Below are 24013 nucleotides of genomic sequence, written 5' to 3'. Positions count from 1 at the left end.
TTTGAGATATGTTAAAATGACTTGCTTTCTCAAAGTTTTGACTTAATATCTAAATTCAGTGACATTTTGTGAAGATTCTCAACAACTATCAAAATAATGAGTTCTTATGTTATTTTGGGATAATGGTCATTATTTAGAAATACCAAGTCAAATTGTTATAAGTTTCACACAATAAGTAATTGTTTCAACATATTAAGTCATTAACAGAGTTAGACAGCTTTGCCTTTTTTTTCTTCACAATGTTAAGCTCTTCATCGTTTTACACTTTAGTCTACAACAAAATTCATTCTCAGAGGGAATAAAAACTCAGAAACTCTCAGAACAATTTTTGGGCAGTTTTGGGAAATTTTACCAATTTTTTAAAGTTGCTGAATAATTTAGTCCTTGAGCTGTAAACAGTCATTCTGATTGGTTTCATGTGAGATGGTTCACTATAGAGGAACATGAACATTTCTTTACAGTGGTGGTGGTAGTACCGGGGGAATACCAGGTGTCAGTACACACACACACACACACACACACACACATATATATATATATATATCTTCTAAACCGCTTATCCTTTTGGGCCGTGGGGGGGGGGGGGTCACAATACAAATGTAGCCATTTTACTTACTATCCTAAACCGTCAGCGAACCGACCCAAGTTTTCTGAGTTTTTATATGTATACATTGATAGTAAAACATTATTATATCTGTGTATCTATAAAATAGATTTCTTTGGGGACTATTTTGCCTTACAACAGCCTACATGTAGCCCACCTCCATGAATTGATTAAAATCCATTTTAAGCCAACACTTTATCACAAAACTATCATAAAATAATGTATCAGTCTTCAGGCAGCTTATACTGTATCTAACCATTTCATGTAATGACTTTCTGTGAGGGAGCTTTTAAAGGCATTAAACTCTTCAGAGGTCTGGTTCCTATCAGCACCACTGTGAATAATCTTGACTCAGCTTCTCCAGAACTGAGCATTTCATAACAAACCACTCTGAATGACTTTCTTTACATCTTAACCATTTAATTACTCAGAATTTTTTGAAAAATTGGTGGAGTTGCCCTTTAATATCAGCTGGATTGTCCCATAGACATTAATGAGCAACAGCGTTGCCTGATTGAGTGAGCAGGCTGTGTTTGAAGGCTGAAAAAGGTAAAGCTGGTCACTTATTGTGAAGTGAGTTGTCTTTTATACATTTCTGTGGGCAGCTTTTGAAGGAGTCATTTTATCAGTGAGCCAATATGTGGTGTACAGGTGGTCTAATCAGAGCCAGAGTGAACTGAAGTGCCCCTCCAAGCAAAACATAGCAGCTTTAGGTTGTGTGTTCTGTAAACCCTTCATGAGCTGCTGTGAATCTTAACAGTTTGGTAACTGCCAGATGTGGGTAAACTTTAGTTTTACTGTTGCATACTTAAGTGCAATTTCAAGTTTTCACATTCAAGTCAAGCTTATTTGTGAGGATAGGAATTCACTCAGGAGTTTTAGTTGAGCTTTAACTTTAATTTCATTTTGTTGTGTTGGATCAGCTCCTGAGCTACTTTACAACTGCTCTTGCCTCTCATTTCAGAGCTTCAGCATTTTAGTTCTACTCAAAATGAACCCAAGAAGAGAAGAATAGAGCCAAACAATCCTCGCTATGCTGAAAGCTGGCTGCTTTGCCTCCTATTACTACTTTCATTTGAGTTATTATTTAATCAAATCAATACTTTTACCAAAAAACGGTTTTAAGCCACTGCACACACTGTTCACAGGTTAAATAGGTTTTCTTACTTTTACAATTAGGGTTTTTCTATTTCCTTCACTGTTTCTTCATTTTTTCCCTAATAATATGGATGTAGTGTCTTAATGACTTATTTTCTCAAAATATGGATGCATATGGACATACAAATTTTGAGATATCTTGAAATGTCAAGTTTTGACTTAACATCTTCATTCTTCAATCTTCTTCTGAAGATTCTCAAGAAATTTGAGTTATTAAGACAAGACTATCAAAATAATGAGTTATTATAAGAAAGTTATTTTGGGACATTAGTCATTATTTAGACATACCAAGTCAAAATGTTTGACACAATAAGTCATTGTTTCAACATATTAAGTCATTAACATAATTATGCTGTAATACTGGAAGGAACGGAGGGGAAGAAAAACTTCTCTTCAATAAATGAATGGACATGAACCAAACAGTGTGGACATGTGTGGGGAGTTTACTTTCACTTTTTGTTTGAATCAGAGCAGCTACAGTCATCAAATGTAATGTTTTGACACAGTTTATCCCCACCTTAAAAAGACTACAGCTACTATAGTTTATCCTCCACCTTAAAAAGACTACTACAGTTACTATAGTTTATCTTCCACCTTAAAAAGACTACTACAGTTACTATAGTTTATCTTCCACCTTAAAAAGACTACTACAGTTACTATAGTTTATCTTCCACCTTAAAAAGACTACTACAGTTACTATAGTTTATCTTCCACCTTAAAAAGACTACTACAGTTACTATAGTTTATCTTCCACCTTTAAAAGACTACTACAGTTACTATAGTTTATCCTCGACTTTAAAAAGACAATAGCTGACAGAAAAACAGTTCTTTAATAAGCTATAAATGGTTTGCGAGCGCAGCACCCACGGAGGACAGAAAGTAACGCAAAGCTCACTGGATGCGCTAATCCGACCTCCTGATTCCACACAGACGAAAACTCTTTTGCATTAAAACTGTGCAGAGCAGGTTTGACGACATGGTCAAGTTCTTATTTGAATACGGATTTTTAGCGAATCTGAAGGATGAAACTATGAGCTAGGAGTTTATAAAGAAGGAGGTTTTAGTCGAAACCGCTTTTTTCGTTAAGTGATTATTTACTTGCCGTAATTTCTGTCTCCCCCGATGTGGTCATGACGTATGTTGTTTTTTTTCACCCTCCGTCCGCCCCCCCCCCTTGGGTGTGATAAGCGTTACTGACTTTTTTTCTCTTTCCACCCATATTCCGACAAGCCCCGCCCTTCCTGCCCTAAGATTGGCTAGTAGCCGACACAACAACCGTTCTAGAAAGCTAAAGCCCCACCTCCGTGACCTATGATTGGCTCTGGGATCGGCTATGAGGGCTTCATAGTGAAAGCGTTCTAGAACGGCGGCGTATTTGTGAGTAAAAGATGCTAGCCAATCGTAGCGCGGGAGGGCGGGAGTCTTAAGGCGAGTCTAGCGCGGGGGGCGGGGCCTCACACCCTAGAATGGCTTGAGAGTACGAAGAACTAGCCAATCAGAGTGGAAAGGCGCGGCGAGTCGGAATACGGGTGGAAAACAAAAACGGGAAAAGGTAAAAAAAACGCGCGATAAGCAAGAGAACTGGGAGGAGCTGCAGCTGCTGTGTCACCCCTCCTCCACCTCCTCCACCTCCCCCCTCCTCCTCTTCGCATGATCTTTGAAGGGAGAAATGAAAAAATAACGGAGAGTCAGAGTTGCACGCACGGAGAAGGGCGTCGTATGTTTTTGTAGCCACACGCACAGACGGAGCTCAGAGAGGAGGAAGACAGGAGGAGGAGAGGAAAAGAGGAGGAGGTCGAGCCATAAAAGCGTCAAAACAGGAAAAGAAATCGCTGCAACGAGGGAGACGAGACCCAGTGGGGTGCCCTTTTTCACTCCGCATCGGCAGCGCTGGAACGGGATGGGCCGCGGCCGGGCTGGAGGACAGTGGGACCGGCTGTGTCGAGGCGGGGCTCCGCCGTGAAGACTCCCCGGTGCTGATTGAAAAACAGCGAACAAAGGCTCCGCGCGCAGCGGGAAAAAACAACACTGCGATGCCGTTTGACGACCGGATCAGCGCCTCATCCGCAACGAGCATCTAGAGCCCCGCTGCAGGCAGGCGATGGGTGAGTGAGGGGGGCGTTAGAAGGGCTTTAGGGGGCGTCTGCAGGGGGCCAGAGAGGCAGCGCGCGGTGGAAGCCTGCTCGGGATCTCTGCTTGCAGTGTGGCTGGGAATGATGTGAAGGGCTTAAACAGAGCCATGATGACAGTCAGCATCAGCGCACAGCAGTCTGGTTAGCACCTGCATCTCAGGCAAGGTTAACATTATTATTACTGTTATTATAAAAAGAAATGAGAGAAATTTGGGTAGTAATAGTAGTATTTCCTTTAGGCCTATTCTTATGACAGAGTTCATGTTATTATCATTATTATTATCAGTATTAGTATTAATATTAATATACTAATTAGTATTTATTACGTTAAGCCTGCCACGGCTGTGTCACTGGCTGAACAACATTGCAGTTTTTGGAAATCTTCCAGAGACCTCCAGGTTTCCTGAGGTCAAGTAATGCAGTTTTCATGTCGGAGCAGAGATTTGATGAAAGCGTACCCACTTGCTGCTAAGACTCCAAAACCTCCAAAACCCCACCTTTCTGTAGCATGTCAGTTATGTGACTATTTCTCTCCAAAGTTTAACCCCTTAAACTGCAAGAGTCTGCGTGTGGGCCTACAAATCATTTCGTTCCTTTCACTGCTAAAAAGTGACACAATGCCACTTCTTCTTTTCCCATGCCGATGCTGAAGCCCTGAGGTTCAACCAATAATGATACTGGTCTGATATTTGTTCTCTAAAAATACAAAAGGTTTAAAATCAATTATTTGAATTGAAGTGCTTAAGATGAGCGTCTAAAAGTAGTCTGACATGCTGAAACCACTCAACCTGTTAACCCCACACTAAGAACTACAAAAATAGCACCACCACCACATCATACCATGTGACACATTTCACAATACATTATTACATCCCTATTGATATCCAGTCCAGCGCTTTCTGCTGGTTTCAGCGCACAGTGAGACCTACATGCCATTTCTAATTAGTACAGAACTTGCGTAATAGTTGCTTAATAGTTACTGAGTAGTAGAGCTGGCATCACGTGTCACCGTTTATCAATAATTATCAATAACAACTTCACTGATGGGTAGAATTCATCATTATTAGTTTCTTTTCGTAAATAATTGAGCGTCCTCTGAGCCGATCAAAGCTGAAACGCTGCTTAGAACTTCAGTATGAATGGGTGGGGCCAAACTACTGTAGGCTGAGATATATCTACATACATTTATGTATAGAGGTTTGTGTGGCATCACAGTTCATTCAGAAGGGTCTGTTTTTGCAGTATGGTTTCAATATTTGGACCATAAGGACCATAAGTGCTTATATGTTACTTCAAACTCCTTTATTTAAAATAAAAGTGAGGGACATTTGGTTTTTCCATGATATTGGCCTTTTAAACACCTAACAATATTGATAATTACAGACAATTTTGTCCTAATTTTTCTCTTTTTTTTCAAATTTATCATCCAATCCCTACTGATTATTAGGTTTTAGGTGTTAGGTTATGTTTTAGGTTTAATATCTGACTAAAAGGGGTCATTGGTACATCACACAACCAATAGGTTAAAGGTTTGAAGCAGTTTGGTAAAGAGTTGGTGATGCTCCTGTGCCGTCCGCTTGTAGAATAAATTGAGGGAGTACAGTATGAAGCTTGCTGTGATAGGCAAATGTGATTACAGATAGGACTGCACAGTACCTTTTTATGTTAGTTATTATTGAGCTATGCAAATGACTCCTCTACTCCTGTAACAAGTTTCTACATTTTATTTTCTGTGCTTTGAGCATCCAGATCAACCTCCGCCATTCTAGATGACTTTCTGTGGGTGGGTAAATCAAGGCAATCACATCACCCTAGCATAAGTAGCCTAATTTTGGTTCAGAAGAAGGCAGGCCAAGCTTTAATCATGGAACATTAAGGGTTTGCCAGTGTGTTTTCCGTATGTTGCAAGGCATTTGCAACTGCAGTATGTACACTACTGTGCAAAATTCGGAGACGGTTACAGTTTAATCATCCAAGTTATTTCTTTCCAAACCAGCCTTTGAATAAACTTGGGATTATTTGGATCATGAGGAGCAGAAAAGGCAGCTTCGAAGACTGAACTTTGGAGGTGTGCAAAAACATTCCAGCAGATTTCTGTGAAAAACTTGAAGCAAATCTCCTAATAAGACACACTAAATACTGCATATGTTATGTCATATATAGTTTTTGAGGCTTTTGTGTAACTTTATGTAATGTTCTGTTTTCTATACTCTCTCTTTGCACTTGAAATTTAATAACTTGTGGTCGTTGTGACTGGAAATGAAATCAATGTAGGGTAGCCTCTGGCTTTTGCATAGTACTGTGGATATATCGGACCACTTTACTGCCTTTACAGGATCAGAAAACCATGCAGAGTAGATTCAGTAACCATACCTGGTGTATGAAAATCGACATCGGCCTAGAAAAGATACTTTCTGTTATGACGGAAAATGCACTACCAACCACATGAATTACATCATGTGGGGGAAAATAAAATCACCACAGTTGCACACAGTTAACTTAGAAATGGTGCTAAAATGAGCAACAAAGAAATAAAAAGGACTTTGTATGTGGAATAATCATTAACCCCCAGATGGGTCAGAGTCACACGCACAGGACGGTCTTTAGAAGCTACACTGCAGGGATTTTGTAGAGTAGGCAAATTTACTGGATGCATATGGTTTTTCATTGTTCTAGTGGGTACATATGCGTGTTTGTTTAATGTGCACAGTGCCAGTTTCGGGCTGCGATCTTGTTTTTCTGGGTAAAAGAATGGTAAGAATGGTCAAGCACTGCAAAATGTAACTCTGTGCTAATTTTCTTTAGTCTACATATTCAGCACAATAGGTCTACCATGAATAATGTTTCTGACTGTATAATTATCATGCTGAAAGGAGCTGAATGCAAAGAAATTATAGATGCCGTTGCTTCAGGCATAGTTTTCAGTACTTCGGTGGAAGTCAGTTTTAAAGTAATTCTTTATTATTCCCAAAGAGCATGAGTCTCAAAATGGCCTCAAAACTGCATTAGCCAGTAAGATCTCAGACAACATGCACTATTAATGGAAATGTTGTTGTCGTTATAAAGGGAACGCTGGTTTGATTCAGGGAACAAGCTTTTCGGTGATGTGGTTGTGCCAAGTGTGGTAATGCTAAGCCTTCTTCACAGTTGCTAACTTTCAGAAATGCAATTAGATGAGAGCGCTGAAATAAACACATTTCTGTTGAGTTTTGACATTTTTATGATTACACTGCATGTTATGGAGGCAGTTATTCAAAAAGCTGTGAAATGATTGATGGTCCTAAAATTGTCATTTCTGCCTACCGTGTCTCGCCTTAATTAGCTGATTAATTGGATCAGGTGCGCTGACGCCTGGAAGACATCAAAGCAGTGGGGGTACCGTGATCGTGTATGTATGGCCAGTTCTGATTTCTTTACAAAAAACAAAAAAAGCCCGCTGGATGATTTGATGACCAACTCTTTGTTTCTACGCTCATTATCAGCTCCACCTACTATATAGATGCACTTTGTAGCTCTACAGTTACAGACTGTAGTCCATCAGTTTCTCTGATACTTTGTTAGCCCCCTTTTACCTTGTTCTTCAGTGGTCAGGACCCCCATGGACCCTCACAGAGCAGGTTCTATTTGGTTGGTGGATCATTCTCAGTACTGCAGTAACACTGATATGGTGGCAGTGTGTTAGTGTGTGTTGCGCTGGTCTGAGTGGATCAGACACAGCAGTGCTGCTGGAGTTTTTAAATGCTGTGTCCACTCACTGTCCACTCTATTAGATGCTATTACCTTGTCAGTCCACCTTGAGATGATAGCTCATCTGCTGCTGCACAGTTTGTTAGTCATCCTCTAGTCCATCAATATTGGTCACAGGATGCTGTCGGGTGGATATTTTTGGTTGGTGGACTATTCTTAATCTAGCAGTGACACTGGTGTGTCTAATACACTCAGACCAGTGCAACACACACTAACACACCACCTCCACATGTGTTACTGCAGTGCTGGGAATGATCCACCACCCAAATAGTACCTGCTCTGTGAGGGTTCATGGGGGTCCTGACCACTGAAGAACAGGGGCTAACAGTTTCCAGAGAAACTTACACTGGAACATTCCTAGTACCATTATTAGTCAAAGTTACATTAACATTATTTGCTCTTAAATGAGCCAAACTGGCATTTACAGTTTGTGATTGAAAAGTCGATTAGCCAAGTTATATAATATGAATCAGATAAAAAGCTACCGGGGCTGAAAGACGAAACATTTAGCACGCGTCATGCATAATTATGCTACAGTGTTTTGGTATCAGTGTAGCAGAAACATTCAAATACTAGGCTGGAAATTGGTTTGAGCTCCATTCTGGGTGCCAGGATGCGCTTATAAAACAATTCTCAAATGAGTTTTGATTTCTGTGTCCTACTCTATGATTTTTTTTCTCCTGTATTTGTTGTACAAAGCAGTGTTATCTTAGTTGCCACTTTATTAGAAACCCCTATTTATCATTGATCAGTTTCTGACTAAAGACCAGATATTATTTGGGTGGTGGACCGTTCTCAGCACAGCTGTGGCTCTGACCCAGTAGTTGCATGGTAGCTTGATTGTAAACTACAATTTGTGCAAGTCCATTTATAAGTTTAGGCTAAAATGCTCTTGTCCGAACAAAACCTTGTATCCCCAAAATGTCAACTTTACAGGAGAAGGAAAAAAAAAAACATACTTTGCTTTTAATGTAAGTCAAAGGAACCAGAGTCTTTTCTGAGTCATTTTACACACAATGTAAAGGGCAATAGGTACTTTATAAACTGTATAGCTAGTGTTTAATTTTACCTCAGAAATGTTTGGTACTGATGAAATAAAGCTATTAAAAAATAGCAAGTTGTGACCCCAGTAAGACATTAACAGTTAAGCAGATGTCCGGACAGAAAGTATTTCAGCAAGTAGAATTTTTTTGTCATATAATCATAAACACAAACATTTATAGCAGTGCTTAATGTCAAAACTTCTGCTACACTCTTGCTAACTTTTGTTAGCACAGTAATGAGGTTTTCTGGGTTGTTAGCGTCAAGCTAACACTGCTTTGACTTACCCAATACTGATTTTAACAGTTGTAGCATCTCTAGCCTAAATGGAGAAATGGACATTTAAGTAACCAATCTTTTGCTTTGTGTGTTGCAGCTTTTCTCAGTAAATTCGTCAACTTATACTGTAAATATTAATGGATTAGCCTGTTAGCAATTTGCTGAGGCGGTTGTTAAACAGGGCCGTGTTCTCACATACTAAATGTTTACTGTGGTTCTGGGCTGTTTATTTCATATTCATGAAAACTACTACCAATACGTTTTTAGTGAGATTCTGCATTTTCTATTCTCCTCCATCCAACTTTATAATGTTTCAGGTTTATTTTGCAGCGTAGCTACCGTGAACTAGAGGTGGTCGATATGGCCAATTCATCACAATAAAAACCACAATACTTCAAGAAGTTTTCACGATATGCAATGTGTCATGGTGTTTATTTTTTCTGTCATCTGGCAAGTTGAAAAAGACAAAGTAGTGGCACATTTAAAAATACTATTCAGTTTATTGGTATATTTATAAAAGCACTATTGAATCACATACTGTGCTCTAAAACCAGTTAAACAGGACTAGTCCTGTTTTTTTGTAAACAAACAAGCAGTCTGTACGGACCAACGACATTCATGCTCAGAAAACAATACTGGGGCATAAGGAATTACATAACAACAAAACACAGAACCTAGAGAAAAATCTGACTGACATTTTATGAATCTCAGAATTTTTCAAGCAAGATTCTTTTTCCTACCCTTATTATTTACATCAAAACCTGCAACACAGACAAAAATAATAAAGATGAATGATAAGAAAATACAGTTTTTTCGCATTTGCAGCTAAAATTTGTCCAGTTCCAATCCCAGCCTGTTCCAGATGGGCATCCCTAATGTGCAGGATCAGGTTTGTTTGGAAACCACTATTTTATAGCATCTCACTCTATGTGGGAAAAACGGCATGGTTTCCAAGCAGAACCCATAAGCGCAGCATTTTGGTAAATAATGTTTGCTTCAAAATGGCTGCCCCAGATGTTGCATTAGTTGTGCCTGATTGCTGAATAGAGATTGCGATCTGCTCTGTGTGGCCTCCAGCTCCAGGCCTGTGGTTTGGAACTCCTTTTGTGAGAGGCTGTTGGGCAACAGTTTGCAGCTTGGCGCATTAGTAACTAGCAACTCTCCTCCCTTTCTGAAGTGACATCTGTCACAGAGATGCCTTCTGGCAAAATCTCTCTCTCTCTCGCGCTCCTTCCTTCTTGTCTCCCTTTCCTCTTTGAGGTATGTTCCCTCGGAATGATGATGCCTTCCTCAGAGACGGAGAGATCGGAAAAGGTGTACGGAGAGATGACAGCTGTTCGCTAGCACTCCCCTGTGTAACACCATCATTAATGCTATCAGTGTGATGAGTTTGATGGGACTCAAAGCTGAACCTTCTACCTGAGCAGCCAAAGAAGAAATTGAAACACTCATAATGATCTTTGGGCTCCATTTGGATCAAACAGAATAATAGCGTTTATCTAAGATCAGCTCCTCCCTGCCAATATTAAGTGATGATATAAAGGACAAAACTAATCCTAGATTAGTGGCACGCAGTGGTTTGTAACGTACCCCTTTCTTTAAAGAATGTGTGCTGAGCGAGTAGAAGTAGAAGTAATTTTTGATTAACTATGTGATTTTCCTTGTCCTGCTCAGCAGTGTTTAATGATGTAGCGGAAGGTAGCCTGTGCTACAGATGGTGGAGATTTCGAGGAGTCCTGTCGAGCTGAGAGATTTCTTCAGCCAAAGCCGCCAGGCTAAGAATACTGAGCAGCAGAGGCATTATAGTAGCCTTTTAATAATTCTTCCAGATCCCCTGAATTTCTTAAAAGAATGACTGAAAAGAAAAAGACCACAGCCTCTTTGTTCTTGTGTTTTTAAAACTATCCAAATCCCCAATTTTGGATTTTTCTTTTTTAGGAAATGCTAGCAAGATCCATTCCCAAGATAAGTTAGCAATGTTGCTGTTGTCTGCTAACGTAGCAGTTACATTTGTCAGCTAACTAAACTAAAACACATTTGCATGTTATCACGTTTAATAAGACGTCAAAGCTCCAGAGGACCAGAGTCCTGGATTAGCATAATGCAAATTGCGCCATGCTAGCTGGGGGGCTGCTAGCATTCACCTTTTGTTTTTCCATTACTCATCTTAGCAGTTTGAACAGAGTAGAAGAATGGTTAAAAAGACAATGGATCTCATCAGGCCTTTTCATTCTGGTCTGTTTTAACACCATGCAAATCCCAGTTTTGTGTTTGAATTGCTCATCAAATGTTAGTTAGATTAGCAACGTGAAATTCACCTCAGAATGTCCGTCAAGCAACCTAAAATAACACGCTTAAAAAGAAGTGATAGCTGTGTCCAGATTGTGCCATGCAAATTGAGGAGCACTAGCATTTATTTGTTCTTACATCTTATTAAAAGATCACAGTGTCCATCAGGCGTCTTGTAACACCATAAAAATCCCTCTTTGTTGTGTTAATTACCTCTTGGTACAGAGATTCGGCAAATGTTAGCAGAATACATTAACAAGATACATTAGCAAGGTTACAGTTGTTTGCATATTAATACATTTTTTACTTTATTAATTTTCCGCCCCAAAATGTCAGCTAAGTGACCAAATTTAAATGTGGCCACACTTAAAAAGAAGTGAAAGCTGCGAGTGCTTGATTAGCTTGATGCAAATTGTGCCATGCTCGATGAGGGCCACTGGCATTTATTAGTTCTTATACATCTTGTTTCTTCAAAGGACTGATTAAAAAGACCACGGTGCCCATCAGGCGTCTATGTTCTAATCTGTTTTAACACCATCCAAATCCCACTTTTTTGTTTTAATTACCTCGGGGTCCCAAGATTCAGCAAATGTTAGCAGAATACATTAACAAGATACATTAGCAAGGTTACAGTTGTTTACATGTTAATTAATTTTTATACTTTTATTTTTTTTTTCTCCCCAAAATGTCAGCTAAGTGACCTAAAACAAATTTAAATGTTATCAGGCTTAATAAGAAGTGAAGGCTCTGAGTCCTTGATTAGCATAATGCATGCTGCTCCATGCTAGTTGAGGGCTAGCATTTACTTCTTGTTCTTATATTATACATCTTACCCGTTTGGTCAGAACAAAAACATGATTAAAAGACCATGATGGCTATCTGGCCCCTTTGTCCTAATTAGTTTTAACCCCATACAAATCTCAGTTTTGTATTTAAATTACATCTGAACTTGAAAGCATGTCACATTAGCCAGATATATTAGCAAGGTTACAGTTGCTTATTTGCTGATGCTGAATGTTAATTTTTTTTTTTTAGTTTCTTTTTCCCCCCCAAAGTGTCCAAGGGACCTAAAACACACACTCATACACACGCACACCTTCTAAGCCACTTCTCCTTCTGGGTCACGAGGAATGCTGGAGACTATCCCAGCTGTCCCTGGGCAAACGGCAGGATACACCCTGGACAGATCACCAGTCCATTACAGGGCAGACAGACCAACACATTCACACCAAGGGGCAATTTAGTATGTCCAAACAGCATGACTGCATGTCTCTGTGGGAGAAAACCAGGGAAACCCACGCAGACACAGGGAGAACATGGAAACTCCACACAGACAGGACCCGTGGTTGCCTGGCTGAGGACTCGAACTCAGGCCCTCCTTGCTGTGAGGCAACAGCGCTTCCCACCACGCTGCCCATTAACCTAAAACAAATTTATTTAAAAACAAAAACAAAAAATTATTTAACATGTTATCACGCTAAATAAGAAGTGAAAGCTCTGAGTCTGTGATTAGCATAATGCAAATTGCACCACGCTAGTTTAGCGCTACTAGCGTTCACTTCATTAGGCCACTTAACAGTTTTCTTCAGTGCTCCTTTGTGGTTTGCAGTGTTATCTTAGATGTTGATGTTTTTTTGGGTGAAATCCGTGAAATATAGAAATATCTGCAATATAGACACTAAGAGTGACTATTTTGGGGTCTTGTTTTTAGCGACTGTCTCATGGAGTCTGTGGGTATGTTGTTATTCCCTTCCTGAAATGATGGAACATCTCCATCAGCTGAAGCCTGTCTCTATATAAGGCACCATTGCTTACATTCTCTCTCTCTCTCTCTCTCTCTCTCTCTCTCACACACACACACACACACACCACACACATACACACGTGGCCACTCTTGTCACATGTCCAAATGCAGGAGCCAGAATAGAAGCCATGGCTTGCAAGGGTGCTGCCAGCAGTAAGACAGCCACACCGCTCGCTATTGTCCTGTCAGTGTCACCTTACTGGGCACACCTACTTCAGGGAAAACAGTGCTGACCTGTTTTTGACCTCTATGGCTCTGTAGAGGGTGAGATGGATGATGGAATGTTCCATGGTGCATCCCATCAGAGGGGTGATGTGTAAATACAGCCCAGGAAACAGGAATGTACCATAATACGGAGATTATGAGAAGGGCAAAATGACATTGCGGACATCAGAGCAGGGTTTAATTCCCTTTCTCTGGAAATAGACCCAAAGCCTTGAGAAAATGCATTCTGGGATGGTGCAGTCTCAAACAGGATAAAAGCTTTATTCACTCACACAGATTTCCATTAAGTGTCAGCTATAAGCCCCAGCAGTGCGCCTTTCCTTCCTCTTCCGTTGCCAAGTCCCTATTGTCTGAAGCCTGCTAACCATTTTTCTAGAAAACTCCATCCAATCCACTGGAGAGCCACACATTCTGTCAATTAGGATTTTAATGGATTCATTTAGTTAATGACAAACAAATGCGGTGTGTGATGGAGAAAGAGAGGGAGGAAGAGTCCCTGTGTCTCAAATTGAGTACTTCCACTTCTAGTGCAAGTATAACAGAAAATGAAAATGGATGTGGTGTGCCACTAACATGTGGATGATGTAATGCTTAAAATTTATGTTTGGAGTACCAGCCTGAAAACCACTCAGGTAGCTAGCATTACTGCTAGGGAGCTAGAAAACCACCTAAAACAGCCTCCCTAAAGCAGTTCCTTCCCACGTTCAAAATGCATCATCCAGTGTGCATTACCCTAGTCCACTCTAGAGAACCAAAATGTACATAGATCAGTGGTCAGCAACCCAAATGTTAAGAAATGCCATTTTGTCCTTTCAACAAAAATCAAACCACATTAAAAGCCACATGTCAGTTTTATTGAAGTAACGTTTTACCATCTTGACTGAGAATATATCTCAATATGTCCTAGTATCAACTAAGCTATATAATATAAACAAAAACGCAGACTTACTTTGCTCTGCTTTAAGCTTTAGCCCAGCTATAGCCACTTTTCTCGTATCTCTGGCAGGAAACTTTTCCTCATAAGTGGAACAGTTTCTTGTAAAACGTCTCTCAACGTTTGACTTTTTACGAGGCTAAAGTCAGCTTCTCATTCTCCAGCTTTTCTTTCTAATTTTCCTGTTCCACTTTAAGGTGGAACGGGAAAATTTGAACAAGAAGCTTGTAAAAGGGAACTGACTTCAGCTTCACAAGTGTGTGTCAGTTTCTTGTTGTGGATTAAACGGGTCAGAAAACCAGCTGGAGTGATTATAAATGCAAATCCATTTGTCTCCAAATTATTGATGTTCATCTTAAATCTCTCTCTTTGCTGTTTTACCTAGAATATAGTGTCCATGTACAGTGCATTGGGCCATAAATTAAGGGACAGGGAGCGTCTTGCCCTAGCATGTGTCCTCAGAGATCTGTAAGACTGAATATCAGTTCTAAGTAATTCAGAATCAGGAGAGCAAATTCAGCGGGAACTTCAATTTTAGCCTCCTTTTCCAAAGCAGCACACTTCAGTGGACACTTCATTCCCCAGAGAGACCGAGAGCGAGAAAAGGAAAAGAGTGGGCAGCTGCTGGAGCCTCTGTGCCAGGCAGCTGTCTGCTGCGATCAAGCGTGCCTGACCAAGGCTTGAAGAAAGAGAGGAGAGAGAGAGGGACAGATGTTTCATTGGGATTATCTGTAAGTTGTAGTTTATCTCTGAGGGAAAAGGCCTCATCTCACTCATTCATTCACACTGGCTGGCACTAGCTCAGCAGCCTAGCCACCAAGAAAAAAAGCTCATAGCACTATATTTGTTCCCTCTCTGCCCTTCTGCTTTATATCCACTAAACATTTTACAACTCTGATGCCTAAGCAAATCAACTAACATCCTTGAGATTTTATCATGAGTGCACTAAAACAGTGTCAGATGTGGCGTTTTTTCTCTTGAAAAGTTATTTTGAAGGTTGAAAGTTTTCCTAGGACAGCGATTCTCTTTTTGCCTTGTTTGTAATAACTGATTTGGGTTTCATTTGTAGAGTGGGCTAAGGGTGTAGTCTAGATGAACGTAATGGTCATGACCTCTGCAGTGCAGTTTGGATCCTGTGTAGTTTCTTCTGGGAGTGAATGGTGCGAATCCAGGTGGTTTGTACACACCAAATAAAGGAAGACAGCTGTAATTCAATCTCATCACATGTTTGCAGTTATTTGTCCTTGGAAGAGTCTCCTACTTCCTTGTAGTTCATTGTAGAGCTTAAGGGTTGTAGGGATGTTGTCTTTGTGCCCAAATATACTGTTGCCTATTATTCAATTAATTGACTTATCAGACTGTAATGCTTCTGTGGTTTTGTCTTATTTTGCCTTTGTTATAGCACTTTATAAGTGATTGAGATGAAAAGTGGTACAGTTCCTGTCTGCATAAGTGGGCAGTCTGCTTTGCATCATCCACTTTTCCCTCTTCCCTGTCTCCAAGGACAGCAGCATGTGCCTCCATTCCTGGCGTCTAGCTGAACAGATTTATATTCTGTTCTGTTCGCCTCATAAGAAAATCCTTGTTCAGGTTAAAAATAATTACAACAGCCTAGCTTTCAGAAAAAAATTATGGCAAGTTGACAGTAATCGGTGACAGGAGGAAAAATAATTGTTAGCATTTGGTAAAATGGACAGAATTTCCCAATGGTGTAAATGGAACTTTCTTTTCTGAAAAGTTTCTGTTGTCTGCATAAAAGGGGAATGAGTTCCTTCTCCCTCTCACCAAAACCAGGTGATACAGTCTGGTACATATTTGTACATAGTAGTTCTCTGCTATGTACAAATATAGAACAGAACTTTTACCCCTCTAATACCCATTCCTGATCATCAGGTATTTTCTGACAGATAGTATCGATACTGACACTAACACTGTCTGACCTAACAGCTCGAAAGGAGCATATAAATCTTAATATTTGTACAATTCTGCTTTTAAAATATTAACTGTGGGCAGCAAAACCATATTAGAAGCTTAAGAAAACTTATTTTTGTAAGTTAACAGAGATTGTTATTCAAGAATGCACCTCACTTTAATAAGAACCCTATTTAACCACTGAAATAAATTTAAAATATCTTTAGTTGTTCAAAATTCAGTGTGTAGATAAACCTTCTCTGCTTAAGTAATGTGTGTCCCACGCGCTTATATGCATGACCATCAGACTCTGCTGAAGTTTAGTAAATATTACAGCTGTTTACGCCAACAGTAGCAGCTGTTGAGCTACAGGTTCTTGGCTTAATGTGAGCACCAGGCCGCAAGACCACGGCGCTGTCTGATGCATCTGATCGACAGAGGCATTGGTATTGTTATTGGTATTGGAAAAAACAGTAGCTCAGCTAGCAGGCTGTTATGCTTATGCTAAAGGCTAAGCCTAGGCTAAAGGCTGCCATTATCCAATCAATACCAATACTATATTTAAGTGCCAGTATCACACTAATACAAATACGGTATCCATATTGGTACAACACCATAGCTGTGCATGTCTCAAAGACAAGAATACGGCCCAGGAAGGCTATATTTCTCAGTTGTTGCGTCAGTTAAGGCTGTCCATTTTTGTTGAATATGAAAGAAAAAAAGCTCTCTTTATTTTGAAGATTTGTAGGATTCAATTGGTCTATCTTTCTAGACCTTCAGCCATCTTAGCAATTCAAAATATGGACACAGCTCCAAGTGGCAAAATGCTGCAGATCCAGATTTTTTAATAGAATGTTTTTAATGTAAAATTTCGGTGTGCCTCGTTTTTTAAGCCATGCTGGTACAGACTTTGTAAACAGGTGCTTGCAAGGTCTCTTATACCTCAGCTGCCGCCTTCACTTTGGGATACATCTCCAGTCTTGTCTTCTCTATTCCTCCATAGTTGTGCTCATGTTTGCGTTTGTAAACCATCCCACTATTAATTGTTCCCATGTGTTTCTCATTCTGTATCAGTGTTTTAAATACACTGACAATGAATAAAAAGGTAGAATGCAACAAAACTCTAGTTGTTCTTGTCTTTAAGTAGCAGTGAATGCCTGTATGTCTTTATCTCAGAATGTAATTCATGTTTTTTCTCGTCCTATGACTTGGGACTTTGATTTTTTTTAGTATAGAGCATTGTTGAGCACATCAAAACATAGCCTTTTTTTCTCCATAATCAACATTCCTGACATTGTCGATTAATTGTTGCAGTGCTAATAGGCAGCACCGGGTGGGAATTGTACCCTAACTCATTCTTTCTCTGTCTGCTGTCTCATTTTTAAAATGAATGAAAGCTTTTCCTCTGGACATCCTCAGTTATCAGCCTTCAGATTAGCTCTACGAAGTGTATTGTTTGTTAATCACAGGTCATCGGAGTTTATCAGGGCCAGCGTAGGCCTGTGCAATATGCTGCTGCTAAAGGCTGCAGTATGCATATGATTATTCCAATAAATAAAGCCAAACCAAATCCCTAATGTCTTTGCTGAATGTTCCGATGAGTCATAAGAGTTTATATAATCTCACAAATTCATTTTTTGTTGTTTTTTGTTGGATTTCTGGGAGTCTAGCGAGGTTGAAAACACACTAAGGTAGTGCTTGGCTACTTTTGGACTTTGTGGATTTGTTAACTGTACAAGGTGCCTGTATACAAATTCTGAAATCACTATTTACGTGTTCATTATGTTTCATCATTACACACTTAAAAATGGTTCTAGATACAACCATGAATGCTTAAAGAACCCTTTGCTTTATGATTAAAGGATTCTTTGTATCATGAAAAGGTTCTTCAGATTGATGGAGAATGTGTTGTCTTCTATATAGAACCTTTTAAGAAAATATATATAAGAAAATATATATAAGCAACATAAAGGGTTCTTCTATTATTACAAGCTTGACATTGAAACATTAGAAAACCCCTTTTTGGTGCTGTATAGAACCCTTTTCAAAAAGGTTCTATGTGGATCCAGCTTCAGCACATTCTCCATCAATCTGAAGAACCCTTTCAAGATGCAAGGAATCCTTTAATCATAAAGCAAAGGGTTCTTTAAGCATTCATGGTTGTATCTGGTTTCTATCATGGTATCATGGTATCTATCATGGTTGAATGAAAAAGACTGCAAAATGTTATAGTTTTGTATGTATGAATATTATATTACACTTTTCTAAACCATCACTGCCTTAACTTGAATCCAATTTTAAGGATGTGATTGAGAAGTCAGGGGTAGCATGGCTGTATTGCTAATGCTGTGTACAACTAATGTTACTGTGTGCACCTAAAGTTTAAGCGAAAAGTTGAAGCTCAGAATGTCGTCATTTTCTGTCTCTGCATATACTTACAAAGTGGGAATAAAAATGGAAAATATGACTGCCTTCTTGAAAATGAGTACTGTTAGCAACACGCTAGCCAGGTGATAATAGCAAAATAAGTGATAAGATTTGTGAATTATTTACTATTTCAAAACAGCAGTGTTGCAGATATAACTGACTACAACAGTCTGTATGTTGATTGATCTAAACCGAATCTCATTTAAAATGTATTACTGTTTGTAGCACGGCATGTGCTACCCCGGGCTCAAGGAGGACGCTGGAGGCAGAGTTTGAGGTTGCAGCAGCCATTTCTTTAATTTCATCTAAAATAAACACAACATCCAAAACCAACACTACCCACTTTTCAGTTTTCTTCTACTGAGACTTTTCAGCCCTTCCTTCACAGGAGGTTTTCAGTTCCTCTGTCTTCTGCTGCTGCTTGTCCCTCTCTCTCGCTCCGTTCCCTCTCAGCTCTTTTTGAAGGCGAGCACCGGAGCCAGGGGGAACGAAATTTCGTAGCTCTGCCTCCTCGTTACTGCCCCCAGCTGGCAACTTGGCCACCTGGGTCGAAGGTTCGGGGGCGGGGCTCGGGACTCGCTCCTTGCTCTGGTGCCTCTCGTAATCGACACCAGCGTCCTCGTCCTCCTCCTTTAGCGGTCACTGTCATGACTCGTGTCCGTCCGGGGAGCTTGGGCTTTGTGCTGCGCCCCCTCTACACTCGTGGGTCTCTCACTGGCATGGTCGTTGAGGTTCATTGCCACTGGGTTTTCTGCTGGCTCTCGTGGCCATCATCGTCGGGGCCCGGGTGCAGGCACATACCACACTGTGAATGAAGTGAAGAGATCCATCATGACTTTCTGTGTGGATATTCTCATCTGCGGGGGCGTTTCTTTAATTTTTCCTTCCCTGTTGGTTGAAAATTTCACATTATGACTTCTAGTCGAATGCAGCATAACTACTCTAGCTGATGTTAACTAGGTCAAGAAACAGTAAAAATGATTTCCCCCAAGAAACAAGACGATCATTAGCATCCTGCATATCAGTGCGCTCCGCTTGCTCATTGACTCATCTGAAGAGGCAGCCTCTGTTATTTATCATAAACCTGCCAATCTCCCTTGGCATTCTTTTAATAACGAAACATGACTTGAGATGTATTCCTCTGAGTGCTGCTGACACCGGTGCTGTCACCGAAAACAGTAAGCCTGCTGCCCTATATTGAAGAAATAGTTTGGTGAAAGACTCAATAGTAACTCAAATAGCTCAAAACATTTCTGTGAAAATACATCCCAGAACTTCTCTCAGACTGCACCGAGGTCTTCATTAAGGTCACACAGACTTGTCAGGGTGGCTTAGAGCACAATAAGACTTACTGTGAGCTATAAAAATAAACAGAACTTCAGACAAAGGCAGGAACGGTCATGGATCAGCACTCCTCCACCTGGGTGGCTTGTGAATCCCAACTGTGTTGTCTAAGGTGTACCTATAGCTCATAAATGGAACAATTTGGGCTATTTGGGCGACAGCTGAGTTCTCCTGTTTGTTTGCAGATGCCCCACTTGCTCCAGTTCTAAACCTAAGATGCAAAATTTGGACTCCAGAAATATGTCTTGGCTGCCGAACGAATACATCTGTGATAAGTGGAACATTGTGTATGTGTGACTTTTCACTGAACCGTTCCTTTACTGTTGGCTTTCTCTCTTTTATTGCAATTGTTTTTTCATTGTTTTCTTTTTTCCTGGCAGATACTCAAATATCCAAATTAATCTGAATATTTGCGCCAACCTCTGTGTGACCATATAGAGTGAAACAAAATATAATGGAAAAAATAATGAATGTAGTTTTGAATGTACCTGACACTTTGGTTCCACAAGGGAAACACATTAGTTTAGGCCAGTTACTGCCTTTCAGCTTATTACTTATGGCCGCATTTATATTGACATAATATATTGTTTTCTTGCGGAACTTATTTGCACACTTTATTCAAGTAAATTCAAAGCACTGTAAAGTGAAAGAAAGCTCAGACGGTTCAGGATTGCAAGAGGAGCTTTTTTTTCTTTTTAAGCTTTTGTTCCCTCAAGCTAAAAGAAGCCACAGGCCTGTCCCTTTCAGCAAAACAAATGACCACTGTAAAGAGGAGTATTGAATAAAAAGCCCACGCGCAGCTCTGTACTGACCAGCACAGTGGCCACACTGTAGCTGCACAGAGTCTTGCGTGGTTACAGCCAAACAAGCAACAGGGCTACGTTTGTCTGTAAATAAGAGCTGTATCAAGTTCAACACCCCCTCACACATATTTTAGTGTGTTGGTGTGGGGGTCTCTTTCTGAGAGTAACTAAGTGGAGATATATTATTTCAGCATATTGCCTAACCTCCTTTTGTTTGGATTCCATTCTCAAAGCTTGTGTGAAATTGTAAATGCCAGTCAGTGTTGACTGGCCCAAAAACGATGAATAAATTAGCTGTATTCACGCCAGCCTGTTTATGAAGCGTGGGCCGTGTTGTGTTTAGAGAGAATTTGCGTCACTTTTGTGACACTGCGGCCCCATAGCTGCGTGCTTGTTGCGTGATTGTGGTCTATTTGCATTTCGAGTCTCATACTTTAAGTAGACAAACAGACAAATAGCATACTTTTGGTTAGTTTGCCTCACCTACTTGTCTCTAAATAGCAACAGCAGCACTACTGAAATCAAAGTCAGTCTTTGTGAATGGTCAATTGCACAAAGTCACACCACTGATCTGGCATTAAAGGAATAGCTTGGTAAAAAATGCACAATTCAGCTTACACAGTTGTCCTCTTGCATCAAGTGTAGTCAGTCCCCCAAGACAACATTCAAAGTTTAAGATTCCAAATTGGTTTATTGTCATATGTATTTGGAAAACACTGCCTTCAAAAGTACAGTGAAAGTCTTTTACTACAGAACATGCTCCTACATATAAAAAGCATAAACAGAAATGCACAGGGGAGGTATTACGCATACAGTACAAGAAGGATTTTGCACATACTAGACAACTAACACTGCACTGAGAATATACAGTATAGAAATGTAAAGTACTATGGGCAGGAATAGTGAGTTGTAAGAGACCACATGTTGGGGTAATACGGTATACAGTACATTATAATTGAATAATACAGTGTAATGCTGAGATATACACAGTCCACCAGAATATGGTACAATATATTTGTGACGTGCAGTGTATAAATATTTTATGTCCATATCATAAAGCACTAGCTAGCAAATTGTGATGCAAGTATAGAAATTTTTTTGGACGTGTGAGCAGAAATCTAACTGACCTGATCTTTAAGCAAATTGTGAACTACAAAATTGCAAAAACACCATTTGCTATTGTGCAAAATAAAAAGAAGTGAAAATACCAACAGCTCCTTACATCAGAACGTGTATGTCCACTGAAAGGCTGAGAAACAGTCAGCATGTTGAATAAAAAATAAATAAAAAAAATAAAGTCAATAAAAAAAAAATCCCATTTTTAGATATGTAGACACACAAAAATAAATAAAACATTTTATTTATTATTTTGTTTAGTTATTAAATGTGTGTTATGGCAATGGCCATTACTGCCTCACATTTTTAAACTGGGTGTGAAGACATTCCTTGTGTTTGACGCATTTTTACATGTTTGTTCAGGAGTTGGTTTTGAGCTGTGCATGTGGGTGTTTTTTACTTGGCTGTTTAGCTGAATGGTTAAGTTACTTGTCCCCCTGGAGGGAGAGCAGAGCTTAAGGCACTCATTATCCTTCTAGTTGTTTGTGTTGGTAATGATATGGCATCTGTCTGGTGCTGCGTGTATGAGATCATTTGATCTGTTTTGCCATCGCAGCTCTTAAAGATATGCTTATTGCCGTAACTTCGTATCCTATAATCATTCTATAATCTATAATCAAATACTAATCATTCACCCCTAAGCTAGACTAGTGCAGTGGAAAAGGGGGCAAGATGTATATATATATATATACGGTTTTCTTAATGAATATATACGGTATAGATAAAAAAAGGGAGACCAGGGTCATTTAGTGTTTGCTGTTAAGAGCTCTGATAGCGTGGGGAAAGAAGCTGCTTCTGAGATGGGTGTCATGCTCTGTGATGTTTCGGAAGAGTTTGCCGTGGGGAAACAGAAGAACAGTACATGAGCTGGGTGGGAGACATCCGAGATGATGGATTGAGCCCTTAGCTGGTATCGGGATGCATAAATGTCCTGAAGTTATGGGAGGTCAGTGCCTAAGATTTTGCAAACAGTTCTGACAGTTCTTTATAGGAGTCTGAAACCCTGGGCAGTCAGGTTGCCAAGCCATGCTGTGACGCAACCAGTCAGAACACTCTTTGTGATGCAGCGGTAAGTTGTGTTCATCCCAGAGCTTTTAAGTCTTCTCAGGAAGAACAGTCACAGCTGTGCCTCTTTAAAGACGCTGCTGGTGTTCAGGGACCAAGAGAGCGAGTCTGATAGCTACACACCGAGGAATCTGAAAGTGCTGATAGTTTCAACAGGTGAGCCATTGATGCTGATGGGAGTATAATCCTCTCTAACCTGTCCACAGTGAGCTCCTTGGTTTCTGTGAAATTCAGGGCCAGATTTTTATTGTGACAACAAACAGACCTTGTGTCTCCCTCCTGTAGGCAGGCTCAGTATTACTACTGCATTCAGTTACAGTCTTGTCATCTGCAAACTTAATTATTGTGCTGTTGTGTTTGACTTCACAGTTGTGGGTGAATAAGCTGTATAACAGTGGTCTGAGGCAGCACCCCTGTAGAGTGTGCTGTGTGAAATGCATAGCGTAGGTATTTTTCTTTTCCAGAGACATGTGCAGAGCAAGATGGCATCATCCACTAAGCAATTGTGGCAATGTGTGAACTAAAACGTATACTGTTACAACGTATATGGGACCTAGAGTGGAAGGGATAGTAATGTTTATGTATGAAATGCCTAATTTTTCCAGACAACTCATCACCACAGATGTCAGCAAGATGGGTCGGCAGTTATTTAAGCCAGTAGCCAGTGTTTTCTTTGGCAGCGGCTCTATAGTTGTTTTTTGATGCAGGCGGGATGATGCATGAAGATAGAGATTGGTTGAAAATGTCCATGAACACCAGCAGCAGCTGAAGTGCTTGACGTTTGCTTCTTGAATTTTGTGCTGGAGTAACTGGAGCTAACACGTAAATGTAGCTTATGTACACCTTTTAGCATAATGTAAACTGTATGTCTAAATCATTGTACATATGTGTTGGGATTTTTTCTAAATGTCTGTGTGTTTGATTTATTGAGATTTAAACAAAGTCATTTAGAGTAGTTTGATGTTATCACTGAGTCAGAATTGTCTGTGGTGATAGGAACCAGACATCTAAAGAGTTAAGTGCCTTTAAAAGCTCTCTAATAGAATTCTATTAGACAAAATGGTTTCAGACCTGCTGCCTGGTGTCTGACTCATTGTTTTGCAATAGTGGAGTCATGTTGGAGAGATATGTGCA

At 40.0% G+C, this 24013-nt stretch overlaps 1 protein-coding gene across 1 annotated transcript in view; it reads left to right on the top strand.

The window, feature by feature from the left end:
* Positions 1–3356: 3356 nt before the first annotated feature.
* Positions 3357–24013, top strand: part of mgat3b (beta-1,4-mannosyl-glycoprotein 4-beta-N-acetylglucosaminyltransferase b) — a 64271-nt gene continuing 43614 nt past the window's right edge. The window contains exon 1 of the mRNA XM_017692916.2: positions 3357–3867. The gene's annotated coding sequence lies outside the window, so the exon portion shown is untranslated. The remainder of the gene's footprint in view (positions 3868–24013) is intronic.

This window comes from Pygocentrus nattereri, chromosome 30 (genome assembly GCF_015220715.1).
Source record: "Pygocentrus nattereri isolate fPygNat1 chromosome 30, fPygNat1.pri, whole genome shotgun sequence".
NCBI lineage: Eukaryota > Metazoa > Chordata > Actinopteri > Characiformes > Serrasalmidae > Pygocentrus > Pygocentrus nattereri.
Note: the sequence above shows the minus strand (reverse complement) of the source record. Positions and strands in the feature narration are given on the sequence as shown.